General features: G+C 38.3%; 1 long non-coding RNA gene and 1 pseudogene across 1 annotated transcript; both read left to right on the forward strand.

Moving 5' to 3' along the window:
- Window positions 1-21,876, forward strand: part of LOC146487577 (uncharacterized) — a 205,385-nt pseudogene that overhangs the window by 17,551 nt on the left and 165,958 nt on the right.
- LOC146487578 (uncharacterized) lies at window positions 12,033-13,967 on the forward strand. Its single transcript, XR_014868498.1, has 3 exons — window positions 12,033-12,673; window positions 13,209-13,375; window positions 13,871-13,967. It is a non-coding gene; the product is annotated as an uncharacterized LOC146487578 (long non-coding RNA).

A 21,876-nucleotide genomic window follows, 5' to 3' on the forward strand; every position in this document is an offset into this window, starting at 1 on the left:
TGAAAGATCGAATAGAAGAAAGATCCTAGCAGTTAAATAGGTAAATATATGTTTACGTTCATTTAATCATCCTTCACAGTTTCGTCAAGGCGAAACATGTGCGATCTTAAACAAGATCTGCAAATCATCACATGAGCTGTAGACGTTCTCAGAAATTTTTGTGTGCTCCTGGGAATCCACTTTACAATAAAACGTCACTTGCAATCATAATTACTGATTGTAAGGAAGCTTATTGAATTGATCATTGAAAAAGTTCTACTGTTAGTTTTGAAACTTGGTATGTTTGGTGATAAAACGTCCACAACAGTTTAACGCCAGATAAATGTCAGCCTGATGCTCATATGATTCCAGCTTACTGCACATGTCATGGGCTGGAAGCAGTGCGTTTGAAGCCATTTCTGACCACTAACTAGAGTTGTTTCTCAGTAGCCCCAAGTTCAACTCCTCAGCCGCACTTGTAAATAGCCAGCTGGTCTGCCTCCTCCCAGTTGTGATTTTAACCATGTTATTTTCAAATATTTAAATTATTTCTTTGTGAAGTTAAATGCTTGGCCCCACTAGCACTTGTGCTATAAACATTGCCAAGGGTAAGTAAAGGTTAAAAAAATAATTGCCAAAAATTCTATGTCCCGAATTTTATATGAGCCACGGCAGGGTGAGACAAAAATGAAAAGATAAGGTTGCCCTTTTGGCAAGCTGTTACTTGAGATTACTAGCCCGAAGGCCTGAGGAGCTAGCCCGAAATTAAATTGTTTATAAAGAATAATTAGATTTATTTAATTATGCAAAATACAAGTAATGATGCCAAGCATAGATATAAACTGATTCTTCGTATATTTTGATTCTTGAATGTGATTTTCGTTTTAACTTCAACTGCGAATTAAACAATGTAACAGAAACGACCAGTTTTTACCCCCGACCACCAGAAGTTGTCGTTAACTTACATCAAAATTTCGTGGACGAGAATTCCAAATACAGTCATGTGATCTAATCTTGTGATGCGAAACATTGTCAATTGATATCGCTTAAGGCTTTCAATAGTTTCCCTAGTGTATTAACTATAAAACAGTTGTACATTGAGCTATAGGAAACAATTCACTTCTTTGTTTGTACTGCTAACATGACTGTGGTTCTCGGAATGAACATCACCAACAAATTTGCTGAAAGTTTGAGAATATGTCTATAGAATGTGTCTCTTTGTCTTTGATGTAAAGAACCAGTTACTGATAGCAGAGTTTGGTTTGTAAGCCTTCATTGTAAGGTCTGAAGAGCGCATTCGCATCAAGTCTGACAGGGTGTTCTGACCCAAAGTTGTTCAGAGATTACACTTTAAGTGGTTCATTACAGAGAAACCTCACTCGCACTTTGCTGTCGAGGGAGACAATTGTTTTGCTTTGTAAGACCAGAAATTTTTTATAAATTGCAAATGACTGCTTCAGAGTAAAATTTCATTCAAACATGGGCGAAATAATAAAGGAAAAATAATCTCTGCACTTGAATGGGTTCATTCCTTAGATGTTTACATTTTACCCTGTCGACGGTGAAAACACTATAAATTTATGGAAATCACAACGCAGTTATTTTTGTGAATGTCATGAACGTTGCGATCGGTCAATAAAACTACCACTGTAATCTGAAGTCTGTTGACATTCGATGGAGCAAATTCTCTTCAAAGCTCGTCAAGCTGACTAACTCTTCCATACCTTGCGCCGTTAGGATCCGATAAAAAAAAAACAACAAACACACATCTCGATTACAGCGCCAGGTCTGCTAGCTTTTCTTGGAGCGAGTTTTTTCTTGTTTTCTTATCTTACACAAAGTGGGCCTTTTTTGTTTTAATAATGTATTGGCAGCCTTAAAATGGAAACAAGAATCCAGATTTGGATTTTCCAAACGAGACGCACCTAAAATTCCAAGAAAATCCACTGAACCATGACTTGGCTAGAATTTAATTAGACTGATTGTCTCGCACTGCACGCTGTCAGTCGGCAAATATTGTCATTTCAAAAAATATATTTTGGCCGCTTATGTAAACAGAAAAAGTCATGACGTCATTTATGGACGCTACCATCAATAAATAACGCTGCAAATATGCAAGGGATTGCTAAAATCAAACAACGAGAAGACCCGGAGCAGAATATCGATAGTGATGGGCTCCTTGCAGGCATCATAATCGCCCAACAGTCGACGCACGGCACATTGTGAAAGATAAACGTCATAATCACAAAGGAACGGAGTTCACACCCAAGAGATCGATTAACATGGGTTAAAAGGCTTAGATAATTAAGGATCGACCAATAAGATGACAAGGAATTTGCTAAAAAGGCTAGATAAAGCAAATAGATCTTGACGTATATGTTGTAGATGTTGTTGGAAATGTTGACAAAACATCAAATAGCTGCGAAAATATGACCGCATGGACCATTTGGTTGAATTGGGAAAGGCACTGGCCTGGATGCATCCCAAATACTGCAGCAAGGCGTCGTGATCTGTGAAACAGAAGTGAACCTATTATCAGTAAAAAATAGCAAAAGGAACCTATGATAGAAAGGAAAGAAAGATTGGAGACCATTCTGGGCTAGTAAATTAAACTAACCTATAGTAAACCGAAATAACGATTGATCCGGAATAACTTGAGTTAAGCCTAGTTCTTTAACTGTTCTTTGCGCGTAATCTGAAGGGAGGTCATCAGAAGCAGAGCGACTCAATGCGTCTGACAGGGTGTTAGCTTTCCCTCGGATATGTCGTGCAGACAAGTTGATGTTGTGCAAGGCCAGCAAGAACCACCGTTCCCTGATACAATCCTGCATGAAACTGTCCTTAGAGCGTTAGTGGTTGAGCGCGTGACCGCTGGTTTGATTGTCCGTTAAGATTTCCAGGGATAGACAGCGCAGTCTGTCGTGTCATGACTTGAGGGAAACAATGATAGTGAGTAATTCAAGCTGATTGATGTTGAGATTTTGTTGCACGATAAAGCTAGGAAATTGTGCATGGAAGTATTCGTCAAAACAAACGGCTCTGCATGCACTAAGGCATGAGTCACAAGCGAATAGCTCCAGAGTTGAGAGTGTAATGTTGGTGGGAATCACAGAAACACCATTGTAATGATCCAGAAAATGTTTCCACCATATGATATCCAACCGCATAGAACCATTGACCCGAAAGGCCTTGTGCTTGGGGCTCGCATGACATACACGTAACGCATTGATTAATTGACAACTGAAAGCTCTGCCGGGGTGTACGCAGGCCAGGCCGTGACAAACGCCAGCCTTCCCAAGAGCTGCTGTAAGTCTCGTTGAACGAAATGGGATTTGTTCAACCAACGGAAGAGATCATCATGCAGGTCTTGGGGGCGGAACTAAGGAACCTTCAGCATCATAGTCAAGGTGTTCACGGTCACACCTAAACAAATCATTTCATGCGTGGGGAGAACATTTTTCACAGGAAACGTTTGCAACCCGAGATCATTAATTAGCTTAATCATGTGATCATAAGATACACGGGCGTGGGTAGTGCTGTCAGCACCGTAAAAATCATCGATGTAAACATTGACTAGAACGCCTTTCTGGTTGAGCATGTAAACAACGGCTTTGGTAGTTCGCTGACAAACTAGAGATGCTGATCGTAAGCCAAAAGACATAGCTGTATGGAAGTACATGACACTGTCAACCGTCATTCCCAGCAAATGATAGTCGTGTGCATCTACGGGAATTTGGCGGCACGCACAAGACAGCCAGGTCCTTTACAATTAAAAAATTCTACAAGGCGATCAATTCTGGGTAGTTGTAATTTGTAGGGGTCACTCAGATATTCATCTTGCGAGATTCCATCGTTGACAGAGCGACCCGGGGGGAAACTAAGATCATGGACAATATGTTGCTCCACTGAATCCCTCTTTAGGGCTCACTGTAGTGGTGAAATGGTGCAGTGAGTATTGAATGGGTTGTGATTAAAAGGGCCGATTGGGATCTGACTTGAGCTGTAATTAATAGGCCATTCATATTCTAAAAAATCAACAATGTTTTTGTCGTCGTAGTCCTTAAGGTGATATCGCCACAAATCTAAATTAAAGCCTGTCGGAATAAGAAGTCTGGGTCCATTAAAGTTATACTTTGAACTCACTCGTACAGAATTCGGGAGTTCAATTTGCTGTGTTAGTCAATCCTTTGCTTGATCTTGGTTAGTTCCTGGTGATGAAGAAGCTGGGATTGGAGATCTGCGCTTGGCGCAGTGTAACATTGGATGGTCGCTTGAGTTGCAAACTCGACATCGATGAGTGGTGCTAAAAGTGGTGCCAGTAGTAAGGCAGGAACATTTCCCATGTAATTCCAATCTCGACAGAGAGATTCCTTTTGTGCCCTGTTTCCATGTGGTAGCAAAGGCTGCGAATTTTGGCATTGTGAACCTGTTTGGTGGGGTTGGGTACGCAAATCCTGATGGCTGAAGAAGGTTTGCGCTCTTTTGCGAATGGCTTCACTGCTGGTCCATGAAAGCCTCCCCCGCTCGACAGCTGTGGCAATGGCAAGGTGGAAACTGCGTACGCTGGGGCAGATGTAAGTTGCAGCGCGCTCCATAAGAGGCTGAAGGTGCATCAGCAGAGCTTGCTTACATGTAGACGATTGTGCTTTATAAAACTCTAAGTAGCCATATATAAAATCAGGAATATCTAAAGACTCATAGGTGAGCGTACCTTTAGACGAAAAAACGTAGTTTTGCAGCAGGGTTGCTCCGGGTTTCATCTTATCCTGCAACTTGGTTAGGGTAGGGATACCCCTAGTCACAGAGCTCTGTGCTGGTGTTGAGGTGATAGCATTTTCAAGTAGACATGGACTCTGAGTGTACATCGCATCGGTTAAAGTTCCATTGATAGCCGTTCCTTCAAACGGGTAGGTCAAGCTCCGCTTTTCTAATCTCAAGTTGTAGTTTCAGATTTTGGTTCTTGAGCTTCTCAAGCTCAAGACTGGCAGTGAGAGATGATTCTGGAGGAGCGTCAGAAGTGAGCTTTGCCGTAGATTGTCCAGCAAATTTGGAAGATGTTCGTTTTGCCTTGGGTTTCATGGGGCGAGCGCCATTTTTTTTTCATAGCCATCCAGAATCTTTGATGTTTCCATCATCTATGTCAAATTGTCTAAATCGTACAGGAATTTGTCTTTAGCGACTCCATGGACCATAAGGAAGGTTAGCGGCTGAGGTGGAGAACTTTCCAATGAATACTCTCAAATATAAGATTGTGTGATTTCGAGCGCGAGTGGCAGAAGGCTTGTACTTGCTTACAAGGACAATAAAGGATGAACTGACGACTGACTACAAACGCCATCGTTCTCATCGTACAGTCAGACAAGAGTATTCCTACAACTAAAGTTACCGGTTACATAGTAATTAATACTTTTAATGACAAACACTAAAACCCCCCAGCCCTGCTTTATTTATTAATTGTTAATAATCGTCATGTTATGAAAATTACAGCATCTCGTTCAATTGTTAAGGAATTGTTTGTGAATCATGAAAAGTATTAAACAATTCACGCGAAGTAGGCTGCAGAGTTTTGCTGAGGAAGACTGAAAAATAGCACTTTGATAAGTACGTGATTCTGGGATACACTTCACGAACACAATGTGATAGTGACTGGGTCATGTTTTATCTGAACGTGACTGCTGATACTTTAAGCAAAAGCAGCGCTTTTTCTGTCCGGTCATTCTGGCTTGTTCTTTCCCAAAATAACGGTAATAATAGAAGATGTGTGGAAACAGGGATATGAGAGCCAAACTCTTTTGGCAACTAACGCGTAACTTTCTATCAGTTGACTTTTTTGCCTCAATTAGTAGCTACAATGTCATCACCATTGATCTCAAACAACAATAGTAGCACTGATAGTTCATTTATTTTTATATTGAAATGACAGTAAAGCAATTTTTATGCCCCCTCAAAAATGAACCTCGAACTAAAATGTTATTGATACAACCCAATTGATCAGGTTTAGATCTAGTCAAGACAATCCGTGAAGACATTTCCTAGACATTTGACCTTAGTTAGAGGCTAAATGTCTTTCAAGACATTTGCTAGACTTCCTAGACATTTAGTTTGTCTTGGAACGATCTAGGAAATGCCTAGAAGATCTTTCCTAGGTCTAACATAGACAATTTTAAATCTAGCTGTTTTGTACGGGTTGACTGGTTTACAGAGCAGAGAAGCCAAAGTAAGTTTTCTTATTATGTGATTGCAAATTTCAACACATATCATGTGACGTGTTTGTTTGCCAAGCGAGGCTATGGGGAATTCTGATTGGTCAGTTTCGAAATCTTTTTAAAACTAGTGGATGAGGAAGAGATGGACGGCAAATTCGACACCATCACTGAGTACGACCAGTAGGCCATATTTACTACTCACTGAAAACAACAAACGGCTTCTTTAGTAGCCACCACATAAATAAAAATCAATGACCAACTTCAACTTGTCATTTATTTCTGTTTGCAGTATCTCGGCTTATAGACGAATAAATCTATGTTTCCTATGAATTTGCTGTTTCGGAAAAATTTGGTTTGGAAAAACACTTGGCTATAAGCCCACAACCCTTCTCTAGCTCAAATTTTCGAGATTTCGGTAAAGTTTGGTGAAAAAATCGCTCGGCTTATAGATGAATAAATACGGTACATAAGCGTACAGTCAGTTGTTTTATATTTGTAACAATCGTAAACCAGGCCAAGTTATTTCAATACAAAGTAAGCCTTAGGTGAAAAGGCCAGAAATAAAATCTGTATAAATAGAAAATGTGTAGGCAGGTAGGTCCCTGGTATAAACTAAGGCATAAATATGCTTAGAAATTTGGCTAACAGTAACAAGCATCGGCGTCCGGGAAAAATTTTGTTGGGGGGGCTGAACATAATTTGCCCGAATGAAACTTGTTGGTCACAGATGCACAAGATGATTCTTTCGTGACGTCAAGTTTTCTTCGCCATACCGTGAGAGCACGGGCATCCAAAATAGTGCAAATATTTTCGGTAAATCGAGATCAACATTTCTAAAATAAAAACCATGAAGCGAGAGATAAAACGTACCCATTTGAGCTCTAAAAGAAGTATGAAGAACGATTACTTCGAGACCCAAATATGTCAATAATCCTTTGTATGTCATTCTGCATTGTCTTGTTTGCATACTTTCTTTCAATGTTAATAACGGCGATACTGCTAAGTCGGTCTTTCTTGTCCCATTGTGCAGGGGCACCCAACAGATCGTTTCGGTAAATTATCTGTTCGGAAGGCCCTTCATCCCCTACAATTTTCTGAAGGGAATTTTCACTACGAACTTTCGTGATATGGGAAATTTAAGGCCTAGTGGTTTCGGATTGACAAAAATGTTTCGGGTACCGAAAAAAGGTCAGCTAAGATTTTCGGAAATGAAATAAGACCTACGTTTTTCGGGAAATGGACAAAGATGCCCTAGTAATTTCGAAAAGACTCAGGTTGCCCTAGAATGACCGAACAGATAAAAATATTATAGCGCTGCCTAAAATGAACCTACAGAGCCTTATAGACACTCCAGATAGCCTCAAATAGCGTTTCAAAGCATCTGAGAGAAAACTGTCGTTGGGTGCCCCTGATTGTGGATCTTAAAAATGGCTTGATGCGGCGAAGGGCGCTAAAAAGACCTTTCAGCAGAGCACGGGGTTGCAGGAATTGTGGCCAGCATGGAGGCAACTTTATATAGAACAAGTAAAATGTCATGGAGACCATTTTGATGCATGGTCTTTACCATCACAGCTGCGTTTCTTCTCTGGCATGGGTCCCCGCAGTCGTAGTTTTCAAAGATTGACTTCTCACTTGATAGCATTTCACTATCCACGCCATAGAAATTTGATACAGTGTAGATGTTGTTGATGCTTGGAGAACGGCTGAATACGATTTCGCCCAATGCGCACAAAACCTCCTGGTCATTGCCCTCAAACCTTGATTGAAGTTCACTGACGACTTTCTCAGTACTTGTGTAATAAACTGTGATACTAAAGTGGTCTTTTGGCGTCTGTTGTGAGCTGTCGTTCGCTGCAGCAGGTGTCTCACCACTGAGTAAGGCCCTGAAGTCGGCGTGATGGTCTGGTTCGAGGTACCTTGGCATCTCTGAAGGTAAATTTCGTACCCTTGATTCCTATTCAGATTTTTTGCACTATAACATCAGCATGTGACCACATCTGAGTGAAGCTCTCTTCATTGCGACAATTGCTCAGTGTCTTCACGACAGCATCAGCAGTCTTCTTGGCAGTGATGACATCCATCTGTTCTCCCTGTAGATATCTACTCAAATTATCAGTGTTGGATAAGATGAGCTTCAAAACCATCAAGCCATAAACGAACTTAAAGTCACAAATTGAGTGGAGAAGCGAATTACTTTCATTGTAGGTCTTGAGATCGCGATCCTTTGATAAAGTGACCACGCCTTCCATTATCCTCGGCACTTGCTCTAGCACGGCCCAAATCAAGTTATTAAAAAATAAAATATTTTTTACTATGTCTTTGCCCTAACGGTACATCCGTTTTGCCCGAAAAATACTATTTTTTTTCCGACAGGGGGGGCTGCAGCCCCCCCAGCTCCCCCGCCCCGTACGCTGATGGTAACAAGTTACATACCGTTCAATTAAGCTTATTCCTGGCTTTCATCGCTGCTTTCAACTACCCTGTTAGAGGCATCTGAGGTCTTTCAGGGCTACAAATGCACTGATATTCTTCTGTAGCCAGTTTGGTTGTACTAGTGGAGGTGCGTGCTTTTTGATTGTCGTTCTGGTCTCTGAAGGACACAATACTGGATATTTTTCTTTTTTGTTTTTCCGGCAGGGATGAGTAGTTGTTAAAAAGTTGTTCCACCTCATAAAATAATACAAACGTTCATTGCCATATAAGTTATGAAGCTTTAGATTACGTATTCATTTAGTTTGAGAGTGATAAAGTATATTAAGGAAGATTCCCATGGCCAGACAGTTTTAGCATACCTGAATAGTCATTTCGTCAAGTATCAAACCAGCCTGAAGATCCTCTTCTAGCAAATTGAGCCGTTTTGCTTCACCCCAGCACCAAAGCATCACTGCCAAGTTCCGTCCAGATGTTTTGCGAATACTGTTTTTGTAATAACTATGATAGAAAATATGCAAGGATTGTACTAAACATGTTTATATTATTGGTCAGTTGCGTTATTACATCATTATCCTCCATTTAACATATTAGTTGTGCATTATGCATTGTTATGCATGCTTCAATCACTGAAAAATTGCATCTAGAAAGTATAGAGTAAACGTCAGTATGTACAGGTCTTGGAAAAAGAAAGAGCTTTGGACACAAATTGACATGCTGTTTCTCTTTATATTTGACGTATTGGAGCTCATTAATGCTGTTGAGTGTCGATAATCCTTCAGTTTTATTATATAGTATGTTCCGTTTACAAAGCAATACTTAGTTCTTATTAACCGAACGAGAGGTCTGTATGGGAGAATCTTGACCGAGGTCGCCAGTACAGACCGAACGCAGTGAGGTCTGTACCAGCGACCGAGGTCAAGATTCTCCCATACAGACCGACCTAGCTTGGTTAATAAGATGTTTATTATATGGCCAAACAGGAAATCAAAAGGAAAAAAGTATATTGTTCCCCTGCGCGGGCTCAAGCATTTAGCTGGCTTACTTCTGTCACTAGTCTCCAGTCCAAATGGGACAAAAATAACTGTTCAAAGTGCAGCTTTGTACAAACTTCGTCAATGAATGAAGACAAAATAACCGTTGTTTTCCTACAGGCTCAACGAAAATTTTCTAAAATGCGACCAAAAGTGCAACAAATTTTAATGCCTGTCTGTGCCGTGATCGCTCAGGGATAAGTTCTCATTCAGCCTTGCGACCTTTGACTGATCACCACGGAAAACGTTAATGTTAAATGTGCAGCCTTCAAAAATTGCCTGAGGTTGGATTTGTTGGACTGTGAAGACATTTTGCTGAGTTGTAGTGGAGGCACTGACTTGGTTTTCTTCGAACTGAGCGGATGTATCTGGTCCACGATTCAGGACAGTAGACATTTCTCGCTGTCGCTTGAGAGATGCTGAACTGCTAGCTGTCGAGGCTTTTCAAATTTTTATGACCGCTTAGCTATGTTTTGTCGGAACGTCTGCTTCGAGGAGTCGTCCAACACTGGTCTTCCTAATGGAGTGATTAGAAACCTTCTTGTTTGTTTCATCGAGTTTGGCTGAAGCAAAGGCGTTTTTGAGGAACTTGCCAATTTCATTCTTTCCGAGGGGCCTATCCAGATACCATACTTCGTCACTTGGTTTTCGTCGGTGATTTACGGCGAGATAAAAAGGAGCATCTGGATCTAACATGGCTTCGGAACGATGGCTTCGAAACACTTTGTAAAATTCAACTGGGCATCTTCATTTGTTTTTGTTGATCAGACTTCCTTTTTCACGCAAGTGGCGTTGAAAACTTTGCTGGAAGCCGCTTGATGTACACGGTTCGTACTCGGTGCCATCTTGTTTTCGAGCGGAGATAAAAAATTCAGACAAAGGAAGGTCAAGCTCGTTGGCAGGTATGTTTTCAATTGCTCTAGACTCTTTCATTGACTCACAAAATTTCTTTCTTGCGTTTAAGTCGCTCTAAGTCTTGTATTGAGAGTTTTTGGATTTTTGCGCTTGCAAAAACTTCTCAATTTTGACTTCATCTTTGCTTGTAGCTTTCTCGGCTGGACTCAAATTTGCAACGTTTGCTCATTCTCTTTACCTGCTTCCAAGTTCAGGGCTACTGGTTCTTCCATTTAGTACTGTATTAACAGGAACAAGCCAATTTTTTCTTATTTTGTTTGTAACTTTTTGAGGACAAATGTTACATTAAATCGGTCTAGATGCCGGTCTAGATGGGAAAATCTAGACCGCCGTCAATATCAATTTTAGCCAATCAGGTTCTTGAATTTGATCGTTTCCAGTCCTTTTGAGACACGGCCATATAATAATGTATAATATAAACGAATGAATGTTAAACTGGCAAAGTTCTGCCCATTTAAATTATGGTGCTTATAGTGGATATAGGTTGATGCATCACCTGATCAGACGTTTACTTGGCAATATCAGAAATTACTTTGTTTTGTCAAAGGCTACACATCTAGACACTCAAATTATTCTGAAAAAATTATATTAGTCCTGACTTCAAGGTATGAGCTTAAATAACAAAAATAATTAGAATATATTTAAAGGAAATCACAAGTGTAAGCTGAGTATTATAAACACAATTCAATCTGACCATATGTTAATGACTGAATAAGGGTGTTTACCTTTACGCCCTACAGAACCTTAATTATACCAGGGACCATCAGAGTGAATAAATACCACATACAAAACTTATTTAGATTTATACACGGAAAATGGAATAATGATATTTTTAAACCACATCTTGAAAGCATAATTGGGATCCACCCCTATCCTGCACCTATCTGTAACAGTACCATCCGATCCCCCTCCCCCACTCCCAGCCAACACCAAGGGTCAATGGTCTTTCACCAGCATTCCTTTCCAACCCTCTCATATTTTCAATGCAAATTTTTCATAACCTTCTAATAATAATAATAATAAGATTTATGCCACGCAGTTTCTATAAAAATATTCAACTGCACCTTACAAAAGATATTCAAAATAATATACAAAACAAATAAGACTCAAAATATACAATTCTAAAAATTCAACTAACTAATCCAAACTAAATAAATACATGCCATTTAATAATTGAAACTAATTAAATGCCTTATTAAATTAAGTAAGAAGTCTTCAGTCTACTTTTAAAAATATGCAGACTGGAAATGGTCTGAATCATACATGAAGGCAGATTCCAATGTCTGGGGATGCCCCAGCCAAACGATCTATCACCTAAGGTCTTCTTAGTGCTTACTTTTGGTGGTGTTAATAAAACTCCAGACTCGTGATTACGCCGTAAATTATACTTTGATGGAAATGAAACATGGATTAAATGGCACAAATAATCAGGTGCCATACCATGCAGTACTGACAGAACGGAAAAACCTCCCGCATGCGCACTTAGCACAAGCTGTCAAGGGACCACGAGGTGCAACCTATTTTGCTAAACTTTGATCGTTTTTGCTCTTTTCATGACCTTCATTTGACTCGCAGAAAGATTTCTGAACTTATGCATAGTTGACAAAGAGATACTATTTCAATTTAAGCGATGGTTTGGCCCGTCAGCACAATATTTCAAGGAAAAAGTTTAAGTTTCGTTGATGAAACGTGATGCGAACGCGTCGGAATTCGAGGACATTGTTGCTGCGAGAATGGATTCGATTATTAAGAGATTTTCTTGCATAATTGCACTTTAGGCAACAATCCATGGAAATTGTTCGTGGGTATGTATATTGTCATTCCTGAGCCCATCGATTGGCTAAATCCAACAAGAAAGCGCTAATTTACAGACGTCGACTTGGTTCATCGAAACTATCTCATTCGTTTTGTGGCGCCAATTTTCCTTTGAGGGACTACTAGCTTCAAGTTCAAGGCAAGGTTTGTATGTCATATTGTCATTCCTGGGCCGATCGATTTGCTAAGTCCAACAAGAAAGGGCTAATTTACAGTTGTCTTCGTTCATCAAAACTATCTCATTCGTTTCGTGGCGCCAATTTCTCTGCGAGGGACTACTAGCTTCAAGGCAAGGTTTGTAGTTTATTTATTTTTTGTTATTTATTCTCTTTGCATTCCCATGAGATTTCTATTTTTACTTTGTACATGTATACATATATTTTGTTCTCAAATCCATCGATTTGTCATATTTACAATTATTTACATTGCTGTTACAGCTTAATTAAGCATTCGTATTTTTTATTTCAGTGCTATAGTTTTAGCAAAATTAAACTTGAACTTGCTTATATAGCTCTATACTCGATTGACACATCTTATCCCACATTTGCCATCTAAATTCTATGAACAAGTGATATTGTGTCACTGCATAAATATTTCATTTCTATTGCTCAATCATTCTTCTATGGAAACGAGCAACAAGAGATTCTTTAAATTCATTTGAGACATAATAGTCCTTAGGTCTCTCTACAGAAGCTGTACTGTTACAGTCATCCTCATCATCATTATCATCATCAACATCATGATCTTCCTCTTCAGCTAGATTTTCATCACCGCCCGTCAAAAGGCCCTCATTGAATGTTTTTGTTAATTTTTCAATCTTTTCTTGCAGGTTTGGTAGGCAAATAGTGCAGACATCATCAAAACAAGACTTATGAAAAGAGTGGCCACAGTTGAGAACAGCTATAGGCTGATGTGCATCCCTTCGAATTTCACAGTTGGCCTTGTCACATGGCTTTGTCGAATCAGGCTGTTGTTGTTCCCAAGAAAAACCAAGGCGTTAGCTTCTCTTGTCCACTGTTGCATCAAATGATGGCAGATAGTAAGGCTGTTGGAAAAATAGATTTACACAGCATTCAGCATAATTTTTAAACTTATGTAGTCGTCTCCATTTTTATGTCATGCTGACGAAGAACACTACTTTTCCTGTAAAGATAGCATTGCCATTGTTTATTATTTGAGAAAGTACAGTAGCTGTGTTTCTATCAAGCTATGAAACATAGAAATGACATCCAAATGCTTGCACATGGAAAAAAGCTTTTACTGTATCATTATGTTATGGAAAACCTCTGCTCTCAAATTATCCTTCCCTGATTTTTATTATGTCATGATAGCATGGTAAAACATTTGTATATACTAAATATTTAATAGTCTGGAATGTAAATATATCACATTACAGGGAAACAAAACAATCTTTGTAATGGTTTCAAAAACTGCTTCTCGAGTTGCCTCTTTAAAAAGAGATAAGAACCTGGAATTTTTTCCTTCCTTTAGGTAGTTTCACAACATCGCTGGCAGTATTACAGATATCTGCAAATACATCTATAAGGTGTTCTGCTGCAAGGCCGCTCAGTATGGTGTAGTTCATTTGCAAGTGATGCAATTGGTCCCCAAGGATTATGTACATGACTCTTAAGGCATTACTACATGCACATGGTCTACAAGACAGATCTGATGGTTTAGAAACTAAGGATAAATACCTGATTTTTGAAAAAAGACATCTGATGGAGTAAGGCTACTGCCCGTTGTTGTTGTAATTGTTCGCGGCTATTATTGGCAGAGATTATTTCCAGAACCCGCTCAAATAAACCAGGAGCACACTTCTCGGTGAATATAGTTTTTGGTCATATAGTTTTTGTCCATCGTCTGAATAGTGTAATGTCAATGCACTATGGAACTTGTCAAAGAGGCCTTTGAATGAAGTTGCTGCAATAAAAACATTTGCATTGTTATAGGGCAGACAATGTAAAATACAATTAAGAGTTTCATTTTATACCTTGAAGTTTTAGAATTTTGACTCATACCTTGAAGTTTTTTCTTTAGCATGTAATTTTCAGCATTCAGGGCTTCCAATGGTCCAATATCCTCGCCCAATGACTTCTCTCCATCAGTTAGTTCATTGATCTAATTTTATCCAAAAATTCATTAAAAATATATTATTTTATTTAAAATACCAAATCGGTATTTAAGTGTAAATAAAGGTCCCTAAAAAATAATGCGTGCGTATGATTATCACTTTTTTAATCAGAACAATGGGAAGTATTATAACCCCTGTCACCCCCCAAGAATGTGCCCCTCCTACAAGTTGCACAGCACCACGCCCCCATTTGCATTTTGTATTCCCTTTAAGATATGAGGGGTAGGGGTGAGGGGCTTGCCAATGTCACAAATACTGTACTGCAAATAAAGTTATTTTTCTAACCTTTCTTTTTCTTAGACCAACATAGTTGCTGTTTTCTGTTATTATCGGGTTCATATCTGCCTCAAATAGGTGGTGGTTGCATATATTATTTCCACAGATTTCTGCCCCACGAATACTGGCAAAAACCTTATATAAGCGTTTAGGACAAGACACTAATGTTCCACTGCAACTAGCACTTTTTTTACATGGAAAGGAACAACCGGAAGTCGCCCCTCTTTTTTCTTCTAAGTGCTTGAAACACAAAAATACGGGATTCGTGAACCCGAATTTTTTTTTACTCGAATTCGGGAATTTTCCTTATGTCGATAGAGCACCTTTCTCCCGAATTTCTCGTTGTTCGAGGCAAAAAAACGCAGGTTTTCTCGCACTCCATTAAAATAAGCAGAGGAAAACGAAAACAAAATGAATGGGCTTCCTGTGTTTATAAAAATAAAAAGAGCGGGAAAAGTCGCGGGAAAGAGAACGAGTGCGCGCGTTTTGCCGCCATTTTTAGATGGAACTCTCCACGGCCCTCGGCCAAGCTAAAAAGCTTAAAACACAAATACATCGAACGAAAAATCAGAGAAGAAATACGCTTTAAGGTATGTTTATTAGTATTATTCAAATTTTTTTATCAGTTGGTTTGAATTAATGAACTGTGTAGTTGGATTTTTTGAAGACAACTTCTCCTCATGCTTTCTGTGCTCGTTTCATTTCGTGTTTCAACCAGACATATCAAAACATAAACTTTAAATGGCTAGTATAAAAAATGGCAACACAAATAAAAATATGACATTTGATATTTTATTCATCATATCAAGTACGAGTTATATACCTTCTCACAAAGCTTATTAATGCAACGAGGCTCTTATTATATGCATATTTTGAGAAGGTATCAAGCGTCTCGAGTTTATTTATTGCGATAATTTTATTGCTTCGTAAATTGATGGTTTTTGGTACTTTTTAACTTCTTGTTATTTGTTTTACAACGCTAGATCAAACTTGACTTCAAGAAGAAATACATTCTTAAATATTAGCCAAATTGGCCCGAAAATGCGTTCATCGTACGAGATAAAAAATGATTCATAATTCGCCCTCGAATATCCGCCATCTTTGCTCACTCATTACACCTAGTGCTCATGCGCATGCGCTATTTTTTTTCCGTTCTGTCTGCAGTACTTTAAATGTAAGAAAACGATAGCCGCCAGCTATTCCATACAGGGTCATGTCGTGTTGCACCAGGAGTAGTTTCATGTTTGGGAAGAGCTTCTCTCAGTCAACAGTACTCATTATCTTCTCAAAATCAAAGTGATCCTCACCAAACACTTCCAGTGATTCATTTTCAAATTTAAATTTGGTGTACATGTAGAAAGCCTTCCTGACCGCATTTATCTTTTGTGTTTTCATGACTTTTCTTTTAGTGTCATGGTCTGGGCGACTTAAATAATAATTTCTGACACCATTTTAATCTCTTGTTTCGTTTGACTTTTCGCTGGCTGGCCTGTAATCTTTTCTTCAAAATGCTGGTCCTGAGATTTACACAGGAACTACAACAAAATCCCCCTTTTGCAGAAAATACACAACAACTGGCCAACGTTAATTTCTTCACACTCTTGTTAGGACTATTTCCACTGTTAAAATGGTACAGACTTTCTTGCTGTTTGGGGACTTCATCGACATACACTTCTTCAGTCAGTTTGAAACTATTATAGATTCCAAGACTCAAGGAATTCAACAATAACTGTCACATTGTCCCAAGAAACTGCTTTTGAATCAAACCCGAGATCCATGTTTGTCATCTATGTTCCATTAAACCCTTAGGCTGGAAAATGTTTTGGGGCAAAGTTTATGGTCACTTCTGGTGAATACTCAACATTGTTTACATATTTCAGGGATGACAAATTTTTGTCACACAGATTCCGAATTCATCTTTCCACTCCTCACCAATAAGTGATCCTACATTAACCGATGATTTAACTGTTTAAGATGACTGTCTAGAACCGATGTTGACATAAATTGTAACATCTACTTGCCATCTCTATTTCCACCATGTTTCTGTGAGCACTCTCAATATGACCAACAGCTCTTTCATCTAGAAGAAAATCAAGGCTTTCTTTTTCCCTTTTGTAATTCTGCAAATGTTGTAAATGGAAATCCTACTGCCAAAATTGAACTTGAAGTTTTGTAGAAACCTATAATTAATGAACCCGGAAGCCATATTAGCCCTTAGGTATTCATAATACGCTTTATTCGTCCATCTTAAAAAAATAACTATTCAACGAATTTACATAATTGGATCTAAAGTTAAAAAAAGACAATCATAAAAAAAGGAGCCTTGCAGTCGCACCATTAAAGAGTTTGCGTGTCTTTTGGTTCTTGACCTTGGTATTGGTACTGGTCCTGGTGTTGATCTCAGGTTATAGCTGTAGCTAGTATTTGGCTTTGTAGTAAAAATTTGATTTGGGTGGTTTTTATCATTTCCAATTCTTTTCAATTCACATTTTGTCACTACTTTTTGTCTTTCCTGCCAAGGTTGTGAGGGACGTTCGTGGTATCCCAATGATGTCCAAACACCTGTTTTCTGTGGTCTTCAACTAATCTGTAAGGTATTTCAGCAGACTGCCCCAAACTGCGGATGCATATTTGAGGAGGGACGTATCTTAGAACGTTTACTGTATCTTAGGACATATACTGTGGTGGCGATTTCTGTGGGTAGATTTGTTTTCCTACATTTGCGCAAGTGATACAGTCTCTTGCTGGCTTTCTTTACCATCTGTTGAAAATCATAGTTCCAACACAGGTTATCCTGTTGCCATGCCCCCAGTAACTTAAACTTTGATATCCTCTCCAAACATGAGTAATTTATTCGTAGGAAGTCCGGCTTGATAGAGTTTTTATAAAACAAGATCCACATTTTCATGGTTTTCTTTGGGTTCAACAGCATGTTTTTTGTAGTTGCCCAGTTTTGATGGCCATCAAATACTTCCTGCATATTTGATAATTCACCAACTGGAATACTTTCAAACGCTGTGCAGTCATCAGGGGTGCTTACCATTTACACAAGAAAACCGGATATTCCGGATGGAAATTCAAATGGTACGTGCTGTTCCATTCTTCATTTTTCGGAAAAGGTGGGTGGACATTTGACTTGCTCCACTTTTCCTGCTCTTTTCGGTTTTCCCGGTTGGCGCGCATACCATTTGCCAATTTTCCAAATGGGCATGTCAGTTTTTCTATGCTCGAGAAAAAATGGCGGACAAAGTGGACGATGAAGGTGACATAAAATAGCATTGTTCACGTTGATTTGACTAGGAAAATGTGATGCATAGCGTTAGTTTTTTTTGGCATAAATATGGTTCCTTTGATTTGTATTTTCGAAGCTGAGAAATCCAAGCGTTGATGAACAAAATTTTCTACCGAATTTAGCGGGTCGATCGGCGTCAAACTTTTCTGTTTTCCTTCTTTCTTGTTTTTTGTTGTTGTTTTTTTCATTCCAACACTTCTATTTTTTCTCCTGCAAAAATAGTGTATTTTTTGCAAATGCTATCAATTGCTAGAAAATAATAAAAGTTGGGAAAATGGATAGAATTTAAGCTTAAGCTTAAGTCCCGAGGCTTGAACAACAGTCAGTAACATCGGCCGTTTTCGGTCAGCAAGTTTTTCTGCCTTATTTCAAGACCATAATTCTGAAAGTATGTTTATAGGCTTATATCATTGCCTTTTTGGGAAGTTACATGAAACAACCGCAATTTCTCATCTTCCTTTGACATTTTTCACATATAGGTACAACATCAACAGCACAATCTGAAAATCTAGACCGATGGGAAGAACGGTATAAGAAGGTGTTAATTTCTTTCTGGAAGGAGCACAAATCCCTGCTTGGAAACGGCAAAAACACAAAAAAAGAAGTATTTGAAAAAAATCACAGCTGTATTTAATGCAAAGTCAGATTTAATAGTGTCTATTCAATTTCAATTCAATTTTTATTTTTCACATGTACAACGAGATTCAGTACAATACATAAAAACAATAAACATTTATATTACAAAGGAGGATTAAAAAGAATTAGGATAAATTTGTTTGGTTTAGTGTGAGCAGTGCCCAAAGGAGCATGCTGCTTTCGAGTTGGGCACTGCTTATGATGGAAGAGAAAATTATTTCGGTGGAAGAGAAACTTATTTGGAAAGGTTTGAAAAAGAAAAAGAAAAAGCGTGTTTAGTGAATGGATGACGGTGAAGAACTCTACATTACTTTTGGTTTATAAGCAAATTTTTCCTGTATTTGGTTTTAAACAAAGAAGCGGAGTTTGATTGCTTAATGTTACAGTCTATTGTTTCCCATATTTGTGATGCTGCAAATTGAAAAGTGTGTTTACCGTAGTTAGTACCTATTTTTGGTCTGCTAAAAATTTGTCGAGATGAAAATCGGGTATTGTACGAGTGCCGAGAGGATGCTGTGGAAATAGAGTTTGCTAAAACAGGACATATTTGATCATTTATTATTTTGAACGTGAAAATGACAACCTTGAGTTTGAATGCATTGTCAATGGTTAGAATTCCCAGAAGATTGAAGTAAACAGTGGCATTTTCTCTTTTGTGAGCAAATAAAATATTTTTTACACATTTGTTTTGGGCAGTGCGAATTTTGTTGAGATGGGTGGTGTAGGTGTTGCCCCAGCTCATTAAACCATAGTTGATGTAAGGATAAATTAGTGTATAATAGAGTTGTTTCAGAGTATTCAGGTCGACATAAAACCTTAATTTATTGATAATTCCAGTATTTTTTGATATTTTACTTTTAACGTGCTAAATTTGTTGTTCCCATTTAAGATGTTTCTCAATATGAATTCCAAGATATTTAATAAAATATTTTTGTTTTTATATTACTTACACGCTTATTTGGGAAGCTGATAATCATAAAATTTGTCTTTTTTATATTGATTGATAGTTTATTAGCTAAGCAGTAGTAGAGAATATTATCAAATTCAGTATTCATAGTTTGAGTGATATCTTCAAGGTTATTGCTAGAATAAAATACGTTGGTATCATCAGCGAATAGTCTGAAGGAAAGTTTATTGGAACAGTTTGGCATATAGTTAATATAAAGAAGAAAGAGGAGATGGGGAAAGGGTGGATCCCCGAGGAAGTCCACAAGTTAAGGGTAGCAAGTCTGAATCGGTATTTCCTATTCGCACGTATTGTTTTCTATTTGACAGAAAATTTCGAAACCAAGCTAAGGGAGTACCGCGGATGCCATATTTGCTAAGCTTGTTTAGAAGAATTTCATGATTTATTGTGTCGAAGGCCTTTGACAGATCTAGAAAGAGTCCACAGGTGATGTTTTTATTGTCTATTGACGTTTTAAGGTAATCAGTGATTTCTAAAATAGCTTGTTTAGTAGAGTGACCCTTACAGAAGCTGAATTGGTATTGGAAAATGATAGAGTGTTTCTCCAGAAATGACTCGAGCTGGTCCTGAACTAGTTTTTCGAGGACTTTTGAGAACGGTGACAAGGTGGAGATGGGGCGGTAGTTTGTTGGGTCGGTGTCTGCGCCACTTTTGTATATGGGAGAGACACGAGCAATTTTTAGCACATCTGGTACTACGCCTTGTACGATTGATTCATTATAGAGTTGGGTGATAATTGGTGTGACAACAGCGGCACTGATTTCTATTAACCGATTAGGGACATGGATAGATGACTTATTGGCATTAGGAGTTGAGAGTAGGTCATGCACGTGCATTTCGGTGACAGGTGACAACAAAACTAGACGGGCATGAGTATCTTGTATATTCGTTGTAGTGTTTATTGGTGCTAGGGATAATTTCGGCTAGGTGTGGGCCTGCATTTACAAAATGTTCCTTAAGTTGATTAGCAATATCCCGTTGTTCGGTATAGGTCTTGTTGTGCCTGATTATTTTGGTTGGGTAGCACTGGCCTTTGGTTTTTCGTTTAATTATTGTTCCTATTAGCTTCCATGTACCCTTTAAATTGTTTTTACATTTAGTAAATTGATTGGTATAGTAATTGTCTTTAGAGATAGACTTAAGCTTATTGAGTTTGTTAGCATAGATTTTATATTGTTGGATCTTTTTGGGACTTTTACACAAGAAATGAGTGGAATACATCTTTTGTTTAGTTTTTATAGATTTTAACATTCCATCCGTTATCCAAGGCTTAGAGAATTGTTTTTGTTTACTTCTGGGTAATTGTTTGAGTGGTGCATATTTGTTTGCTATTTGGCTGATATGATCAATCACTTTAGGGGAGCGATCGTTTAGATCAATGCTGTTTTCTAACAAAATATTCCAGTCTGTATTTCTTAGTTCTTCTTTAAAAAATGCTTATTTATTAAAATGTTTGTAGTCTCTATAAGACTGTTTTTCGTGATCTGTTCTTACTTTGGTGTTGGAAAGACAGAAGACAGGTAGGTGATCAGATATGTCAAATAGTGCAATCCCAGAGGAGAGGTGCATTGTCGGCGCGTCATTCGAGTTGGTTTAGTGATGACCGGAGTCATATTATTAAAAAACAACATATCTAGATATTTTTTGTAGGGTTGTGTGTAGGAAATTTGTAAAAATCTATGTTGGTATCACCTAAAAACACCTAAAAGTTTGTCTTGATTGAGATTGCGGAGTATCTCTTCTAGATTTTCTGCGAATTGTTCAAAATTGGATTTCGGGTGTCTATAAATGCAGCCAATAACAATCGGTTTCTTTCGTCTTATGGTGGTATCTACTTTAATCCAACAGGATTCTACCAATTTTTGGTTGATTTCTAGATCTTTCCTTGAATTGACTTTGCAGTGTTTTGCAATGTAGATTCCTGCACCGCCAGCCGCCGTTTTCGAGTCTGTGTGGAAAAAATTATATCCTGCAATATCGATGTTAGTAATATTGGTTTCATTAAGTTTAGTTTCAGTTGCAGTTAAAACGTCAGAGCTTTTAGACAATAGGTAGAGTAATTCGTGTAAAAGATGTCCGTTTTTCGATAGACTTCTTACGTTACAATGAAAGAGAACGAATATTTTGTTTTCGCTTTGTTGTTCTACAAAGGTATTTAAATTTTGCGCTGAATGGTAATTAGATACGACATT

The sequence above is a fragment of the Pavona decussata genome, unplaced genomic scaffold (genome assembly GCF_977016875.1).
Source record: "Pavona decussata unplaced genomic scaffold, jaPavDecu1.1 SCAFFOLD_14, whole genome shotgun sequence".
NCBI lineage: Eukaryota > Metazoa > Cnidaria > Anthozoa > Scleractinia > Agariciidae > Pavona > Pavona decussata.